Source organism: Lepidochelys kempii, chromosome 3 (genome assembly GCF_965140265.1).
Source record: "Lepidochelys kempii isolate rLepKem1 chromosome 3, rLepKem1.hap2, whole genome shotgun sequence".
NCBI lineage: Eukaryota > Metazoa > Chordata > Testudines > Cheloniidae > Lepidochelys > Lepidochelys kempii.
Window position 1 is genome coordinate 203983706 of NC_133258.1, and position 9335 is coordinate 203993040.

A 9335-nucleotide genomic window follows, 5' to 3' on the forward strand; every position below is an offset into this window, starting at 1 on the left:
CCTTCTAAATGGAAAAGCACCAGGTTTAAGAGGGATTCCAGTATCAGGTGACATGTTCACATGTCCTGTGAGACCCCAGCCTCCATTCTTTCAGGGCTAGCCCGCACATATTCAGGAAGGTTTGCAAGTAAACAGAGCCATTTACAAGTCACTGATTCTGAAGCACCCTTATTGGCTTCCACTTAACATCAGTAATACAAGTTTATATCTTATTCTCCTAACCCCAGACATAGAAATAATACATGCAAACAAATAGGCATGAACACACTCAGTGGATCATAAGCTTTGTAATGATACCTTACAAGAGACTTTCTGCATGAAGCATATTCCAGTTACATCATATTCACACTCATAAGCATATTTCCATAAAATATTATGGAGTGCAACGTCACAGCGAAACCTACTAAAATTCTAAAAACCCTGAAAGACATGAATTTTCAAAAAGCATTCAGGCACCTAAATATGCTTCTGAAACAACTACTAAAGCATTTGTCTGCATCTTTAGGTGCCCAAACAACACAGAAAATCTGGCTCATACACCAAAAAAAAAACAAAACAAAAAAAAAAAAAACCACCAATCAATTCACTAACCACAGTTAAAATCTCCTGTATTTAATAAGTCAGTTTTAAATGCAAAATATGTTTTGATACACACATTTTCTTATGTACCCAGCACATGTAAAGGTAGTTTTTATTTAACTAATAAAAACAAATTTTAAAATGTTGTGGTGCATTTTTAATTGAATTCCAATTCCCATTCAAGTACAGCTTGACCCAAACCAAGTAATCCAGTAGAAAAGTGCGCCATTCACCAATTTCTAACCAAAAAAAAATCTAAATGTGTGTGTGTTAAACTGCTTAAATAAGTGTGCATGGAAATAGTGTATCACACATGTAATAAAAAATAGCAACAAATTTATGTAAAGGATATATTTGGTTGTGAACAGATCAAATATTTGTCAAACAAACCAATGAGAATGAGACGCTTTTTAGAAAAAGAAAAGGGCAAAACAAGATTAAAACCACTTATTTCAGTCAAGGTTTCCTCCTTCCTGGTTTAAAATGAATCCACCCTATTGTTTAGTACTGTGTTGCATAGATAATATGGTTACTAGATATTTACGTTATGATTTTAAAAATACTATAATTTTAATTTAGTCAGTCAACTTGGCAGTCTTTTCCCATCCAGTGGATTGGTTAGGTCTCATGCTGTCGGCTGGTTACTGTAGAGGCTATCAAATGCATTATGCACTTCCAAGATGTTCTGTCCTGAACCAAAACTGGCACGTTACAAAGTCAGAGGTCTGTGAGGGACAGTTGTCTATTGACACTGTACAGCCCTTGTGTTTTAGGTCTTTTGGGGGGAAGGGAGGAGTTCTTTTCCATCCTGTTTTAAGTTGGTCAAAGCTGAAGAGGATTCTCACAGGGAAGTTGGTAGGAAAGCACTGGATGACTGAAAGAGCAGGACCTGTTTAGTTGGAAAATGGATCTAGTCATTTCACTTCAATTTGTACCATTTGATGTTTCCAATCATTTGGAGACACTTCATCTGAACAGTGTCCAACTTATTTTCAGTCCCATAGGTCAGAATATTGACCACCAAAGCATTAAGTGTCCTCAGCTTCATCTCTCTACTCATCATTTTCAAGAGACGTTTACTCCTTTTCTTTTTGTTCTTAATGGAGGTGTCCCATTACTGCCGACACTTCTGAAGTATAGGCTTCAAGTTATTCCTTGATGCTGCCCAACCGAGCTGAGGTAGCTGAAATCACTGACAATCTCGACTGGGTGGTCGCTGTGACAAAGTGGGACTGTTCTTAATGTTTCCTCCGAACATTGTGGGGGTGCCTCAGTTTCCCCTATGCAGTTCTTAAGTATCTAGGTGGTGGGGTAAGGGTGTATGATCATTGCAGAGCCCTAGAGGGCAGGTGTGTGCAGGGGTCTGGACACAGAGAATGGCCAACACCTTGTTTCCTGGCAACTGATGGCCTGGGCCCTCCCCCCGCAAGGTGAAAGCTGAAGGGTTGGAGAACAAAGGAATCAGGTGACCTCCTGGCCCAGGAAAGGAACAAAGCCCAGAGGAGGAGGGGCTGGAGGGAGTTTCAGTTTGGCGCTGGCTGGGACATGGAGTGAAGGGCGGACGTGGTTGTCTGGCTCACTGCCCCCCAAAATGGACCCAGCTGAGGGGTCCCGTTCTCTGCACCTGCAAGCTCTGTTTTAGACCATGTTCCCGTCATCTAATAAACCTCTGTTTTACTGGCTGGCTGAGAGTCACGTCTAACTGCGAAGTTGGGGCGCAGGACCCTCTAGCTTCCCCAGGAGCCCCGCCTGAGCGGACTCGCTGGGGGAAGCGCACGGAGGGGCAGAGGATGCTGAATGCTCCGAGGTCAGACCCAGGAAGGTGGAAGCTGTGTGAGCTGTGTGCCCTGAAGACAGGCCGCTCACAGAAAGGAGACTTCCCCAGAGTCCTGACTGGCTTCATGGGGAGCAGGTCCAGAGCATCGCCCAGGGACTCCGTGACAGTTGCCCATTAGGATGCTAGAATCCGCAACGTATTCAAACTCCACAACCGGACAAGTTATGACTTTACCACAATTAATTTTCAGGCCAACTTTTGCTGCTGAGCTTTCCAAGCACCGCAACTAGATCATCCATTGAGGTGACAACTTGTGCTAAGGCATCAGTAAAACTGACATCGGTGAGTTTCTTATCATCAAGGCGCATTCCTAAAAATGCATTTACGTAGCGTCTAGTCAAACACGCAGCCTGTGACTGCACTGAAGAGCTCTGGGTGGCAACTCATCTTTGTCAAAAGCCAGTGTATGGTCTGATTGAAATGTTACTACTCCAAGTTATCATTAAATGAAGCAGCTTTGCATGTGCGGTGTGGCATGATTTTCAGTTCTTTGTCTCCCCGCAGGGTACACAGCACTGTTGAACCAACTGTGTTAGACAGAGCATTAGAATGGCAGTGCAGCAGTTATGATTTGCCCTGCTTTTCCAGTATGTGTGTTAAGAAAGCACACCTGAACCACCATAAACCCATGCTTGGTTGGGTTTGTTTTTTTTTTAAGCTATGTGCAAAATATGAAGGCAGAGGATCCAAGGCTGGAAAGAGGGATTAACTGATATGGGGGCAGAAGGGGGGCTACAGAATCAGTAGTGTTCAGAGCTCCCAGAGAGCCACGGATGCCCAGAGGAGAAAGCTTTAAACCAATATTCCAGCTTCCTCTGCCTGGTTCTCAGAACATCTCATGTGAAGCTGGAGGAGCCCAATGACCTTACAGTGCCAGCTGGAGGAATTCTCCTCTGGGAATGTCAGTCTAGGTTGCAGCAAGGTCCATGGTACAGATTATTTAGTGGGAGAGTTGTGAAATTAAAACACTACAAGTCACATCTAACTTCCGCACAATTGACACTGCCATTTCATCAGCGTCTATCATTTGCTGGCTAATGAATGCTCCAAAACCAGTATAATGCTGTATTTCTAACATTCGTGACTGAGAAGAAAACAGGGTCTCTTCTCTTACCCATAAGGCCTAGGAACTTGGGGTTCTTAAGAGTAGGTCACCAATCTGTTTTACAAAGTCCTTTTTTTAAGAGCATCTTCCCACATCTATCAGCCACCAGTGGTAGATTTAGATTTGTCAGTGACAAGTTTAAGAGTAATGACGCTGCCTTCCAACACAGGTTGATAGGGCACTGTCCTGAGACTCTGGACTCCTTCCCCAGTTCTGCTAGTGACCTGCTGGGTGACCCTGGGCAAGTCACTTCCCCTCCCCGTGCCTCAGTTTCCCCTCCCACGCTTTGTCTTGTCTATTTCGGTTGTAAACTCTTGAGGGCAAGAATGTCTTACTGCAGCAATGTCTTCATTGCCACAGTGTGTGAGCCAGGGCTTGTAAAGGAAGCCAGGCCCTCCCTCTCTCTGGGTTACAGTCCAGGGACCCTTGAATGGGCAGCCGAGACCGGACTACAGACTTGTTGCTGCCTTCCCAGGATTACTTTCTGCCTCGCCTTGGGCCTTTGCTCCAGCCTCTTCCTGGGTTTCCAGCAGATCAGCCCTGCTCTCTCGAAGCCTCTTTCCCAGGCTCCCAGCAGCGTTTCCCAGCTCTGTCTGCCACCCAGCCGGTTCTGCTGCTGGCGAGTTTCCTCCCCTCCCAGGGCAGTCTCTGACTCAGCAGCCAGAACCCTGGGCGGGCTCACTTCCTGCCGCTTTGCTTCCCAGCTGCCTGGGTACCTTCCTCCAGCCAGGCTCTCACCCAGCTCAGTTCCCTGATCCTGGCCGCGCTTATTCCCCGGAGAGAGAGACAGGGCTGCTCTCCTTCCTGGGCAGCGCTTTGAACTCCTCAGACCAAGCTTGACGTGTGCTCCACGCAAGGCCAGGCTGACTGCACCCCCGGGCTCTCATTAGCCCCCCAGGCCCAGTGTGGGGTTGGTACATCCCACCATAAATGCGCACTAGTTATTTTGCTATTTAAAAACACGCCCCCCCAACCTTTTCGGCCATAAGAACATGACCCATGTTTGTACAGCGCCTAACACACGGACGCTCCATCTTGATGTTACCGCAATGCTAAATGTTACTGTTTCCAGCCCCACCATGTCTCCCATAGGATCACAGGATTAGAAGGGACCACAAGGGTCATCTAGTCTCAAGCCACGTATATTTTAATTTGGATTCAGCCAGGAGACTTTGAAGCACACAGACAGACATTTGCTAGATGGGCTTGGGAGCAGGGAACCATCTATTTTGAGAGACAGGTCCAAGGTGTTTGAAAGGAAAAAACTTTTATTGCAAGAGTTACCAAATAAATTAGTCTGTAGAGCAGCAGTTCTCAAACTCCACTGCACCATGACCCCCCCTTCTGACAACAAATATTACTCTGACAACAAATATTACGGCCCCAGGAGGGGGGGACCAAAGCTCAACACCCCTCCCCTCCAGCCCTGTGGGCCACAGCTGAAGCCCAAGGGCTTCTGCTCTGGGCAGGAGACACGTAACCTTAGGCCCCTTTCCCAGGGCCGAAGCCCTGGGGCGCCATGGGGCTCGGTCTTTTGCTTCGGCCTCGGCCCTAGGCCCCAGCAAGTCTAACACCAGCCTTGGCGACCGCAGTTTGAGAACCCCTTGCTGTACCGCTTAAGACATTCTACCCCTCCTTCCAGCTAATCATAGGCAACCTTAATTAGGAAGCTGCGCTGCTACTCCCTCGCTTCACAACAACTACATTCAGCAGTGAGTTACACAGAGAGCCTCATTCCCTCAATTATACTCAAAGGAGGGCACACCAGTTTCTTGAGCAGACAGAAATAAGGCATTTTTAATAATCACTAGTCGATAGCCAACCTTAAGGTTTGTCCTCTCCAGCATATGAAGTCAAAGGGCCCAAGTCCTGCAGAGACTTCAGCAGAGATGTAAATGCAACTCAAATGTATGTCTACACTCTATTAAATAACCCAGGACACAGCTGCAGCCGGCCCAGGTCAGCTGACTCTGGCTCATGCTACAGGGCAGTAAAGTTATACTGTAGTCGTTCAGGCTCGGACAAGGCGGGAGAGTCTCAGGGCCCAGGCTCCAGCCTGAGCCCAAATGTCTACACTACCCATTTTGCAGCCCCACAGCCAGAGCCAGGTGGCCCGGGCTCCAAGACTCGTTGCCACAGCAGGGTTTTTACTGCAGTGTAGACATAACAGCGTAGAATAATTTGGGGTAAGACTTTGCAAGACCTGGCCCTGAGTCAGTACAGATATACTGCATTATTATGACGATTAAAGTTGATGCTACATCTGCAGCTAAATAAAATTGCATGGTATCGTAGTGTATTTGAGTAGTTAGGACGAGACTGCATAATTAAGACTATACTGCAATGCATAAACAACTGGCAGAGTTAAAACTGTAGGTACTGCATTATTTCTCGACTTGTGCTTAGGCAACCTTAAGAGTCTCTCAAACAGCATAAACTTTAAGTTTTTATTTCACATCACAATTTGAGCCATAAAGGGGACTTCTGTGCTCCTTGAGAGACATGTTTACTTTATTTAATATTAAAGCATTTGTCTTCTCGTGGAGGTGAGGGAGAACGCACGTCACCAGGGTAGTTTAGTTGGGCAGGACTGATGGTGGATTTTTAAGAGGTTAGTTTCATGTTCACCACACAAAATTACAGCTACATATTAAACTTTTTCCCCCCAAAATGCTTATAAATTCAGCCCAAGATCACAGCCACACAAGAGAGAGAGAATTTCACATATAGATTTTCTTCTTGGGAAGGTTTGTGTGTGTGTGTGTGTGTTTGTGTTTGTGTGTTGTCTAGTATACCCACAAAACTAGTTCTTGTTCAGGCAAAGCTTTCTTTGCACTAAAACAGAATAAGACTAGCAGGTATGATTTTGAGTTATGAAAAAGGAGATGGCTTTAATAGAAAGAAGTTAAATATGTGCACTACGCCCTTAAGAGTTTCTGAAAGAGGCAGGACTCCTCCACTAAATTACATGGAGTCCTGCCATCCCTAGTGAACCATCAAGTCTTTAGGACTAATCGTTTTAGGACATTAGTAAAGGCACCAGAAGTTTACTCTAAGCAACCTGACTATGGTGACTTCATAGCACACTATGCTTACCCTAACACCAGCTCTTTTAAAGAAATGTGCATAATGATTTGGAAGCGTTGTCTTTGCCTTTCCAAAGATGCCTACAGCAACGTGGTCATCATTAAAAACTCAGGCTCAATGGCTCTTTAATACAGAATGATGCAGGTTTCCAGGAGTAACTGACTTTCACAAATATCACAGATTCTAGGTTAAGTGATCAACAACTACCTCAGAGCAGTATCCGTGATATTGCAGCTATTTCCTGTAGTTCGAGTGTGAGTGGATGCAGTATCTGGTATCACAGCATGGTAACCTTGGGCCAATGCAATAATGCCAGAGATGAAGGAGCTCTTTTGTAATATAAAAGACGGCGCCATAATTCACAAAACAGTCCTAGTGACACCAGAGAGTGAAAGACACAAAACAAGGAGGAGGAGGAGTCTCCCAGGAGGAGTCTCCCAAGCGGATTTACTTGTGTTTAGCAGCATGACAATCAGGGATGATTTTAGCAGAACAGAAGCCAAAGCGTAACAATCAAAAAGTAAGTTCCAGTAGAATGACAAACTAAGACCTGATCCTGCAGAACTTTACTCACACTGGTTGTTGTTACTTATGATAGTTCCATTAACACCTGTTGAGAATAGGTGCATAAAAACTCTTCGTGCGAGTTAGTTTGCAGTAGCAGGTCAATGGCTATTAAGAAAGTCAACAACTCCGGGACAAGAAAACAGCTACACTTGATGTAGAAATTAAGAGTGCCACAGAACTCCAACCCCACTCTAGTGGATGGAGGGGGGCTCCCCATTAGTTTTTAAAATGGAAGCCCCTAACCTTGTCAATTAGGAAAAAAAAACACATTTAAAAAGTTGCACAACGGGTGGAGGGAGATTATTTATTGCAGAGAAAGTCATGTCTCAATGATCACACCCTCCACACTTTGTTTTAGTCTCACCATCAGTTGCGAGAGCAGCCCCCCACCCCAAAGGCTTTTGAAGTTAAAGTACACAAGGGGAAAAAAGAAGTTACACTTGAGCTACCAAGTGAACTGGAGTCACTCTCTGTCCAGCTCCACAGCCATGCATGACTGCAGGCAACAGAGACGCCTTTGGCTGACGGAGCCCCCTCAAAACAGGTTGAAAAGCAGATTTCACACAAATGCATGGAGGTGGATCCTGACTGACCATCCAAACCTTACGCTGAGTGTTCTGCTTCTTTGGCATCCTAGGAGACCGTCTCATTCTTCCAAACACAGGAGGCACCAATATGGTTTAAACAACCCACGCCTGGAGCATTCAAAAGGGCAGTTACGGTCGCACTAGTCTTTACTCCCATTGCCCCATTAACATCACTAGGCTTCTGCCAAGAAGAGCAGAAGGGGGTGTGATCCTCATCCTGCAGATACATTCAAGGGATTCTGGCAACATCATAAGCCAGAAAGGGATGCTGGAGTGGTTTGTTAATGCATAGATGATACCTCTGACAGCCTTACCCCCACTGCATGCGGTTCTGGAAGGAAGATGCTGCCATGGTTTAAGGAGGAGAGAAGTATGCACCTCTCTCGGATCCACTCCATTTTTAAATACTAACATTCCAAAGAGGTATTTGATATTGTTCAGTATTGACAATGAGGTGCAGTGACCTTTCGGGCAAGAGACCCCCACCCCCGTATTACGGTGATCGGTTACTTAAGCTTGCGTAGGCACTTTTCATGAGCCACGGCAAAAGCTAGCCAACTGCAGCTGTGCAGTGGTAGCTTTACACTTTATTTTCCCCTGGTATATTTTTGCAGCTTTTACTAAAAGGAGTCTAGCAGGCCACCGTTAGGGTCTTAAAACGTTGCCTATTTTTAATCACATTTTTAGAGTCCTTGAAATTTTATCCCACGCCCCCAGAAAAGGCAGCATTTCAATGTTAGGCCTCAGAAGCAGCCCCTCTCATAAGTAAATTATTTTTGGCAAGGAAACAGTCTGGAATTCAGTTTCCAAAGGGTTATTTTTATAAAAGAGATGACAGTTCCCTTCATTCTCTTCACTGCGTTTGCTTCAGCAAGATGAACTCGTGTTATTTTCTAGATGTCACAATGACAGAAGGTTTTCCTGATCATTCTCTTTAAAAGAGCTATGGTCTTTGTAAAACTAGTATCAATACAAATCATGTTACTCGGTAAGTTTAGACCTAGGATAACTATGGAAGTTGAGGTTTACAAAAAGAATTAGATCTCTAGACTCCTCTCTGCCAATGCAGGATACTTCCCCTACTACACATTTGGCAGTGCTGTGCTTGGTCTACTGCAGTGGTTGTTAACCTTTTTTCATTTGCAGGTCCCTAAAATATTTCGAATGGAGGTGCGGAGCCCTTTGGAAATCTTAGGCATAGTCTGCAGATTCCTAGGGATCCACAGGTTGAAAACCACTGGTCTAGTGTTAAGGATACCAAACAGTGGAACTTTCACATCTTCCCTTGGGAGGAATCCTCCAGTAGCTATTGTTAACAAGATTGCGATAGTTTACTGAAGTCTTCCAATATATACCCTGGTACTAACTTGAATTATTCATCTCCCTCCTTCATGGCTAGGCCTTTCGAGCATTTGTAGCTTCAGGTGACTACAGAGTACTTCAAGTAAGAAGGTGTCATGAAAGATTTATGCTACATTTGTGTCTCGTCCACCTGTCTTTTATTTATTTTGTTCTAATCCGATGTGATCGGAGATCAGTTCTGGCCACCTTATTCAAGAATGCCATACTCCAG

General features: G+C 45.0%; 1 protein-coding gene across 5 annotated transcripts in view; it reads right to left on the reverse strand.

Moving 5' to 3' along the window:
• Positions 1-9335, reverse strand: part of RRBP1 (ribosome binding protein 1) — a 55775-nt gene that overhangs the window by 43776 nt on the left and 2664 nt on the right. The gene's annotated exons all lie outside the window — the stretch shown is intronic.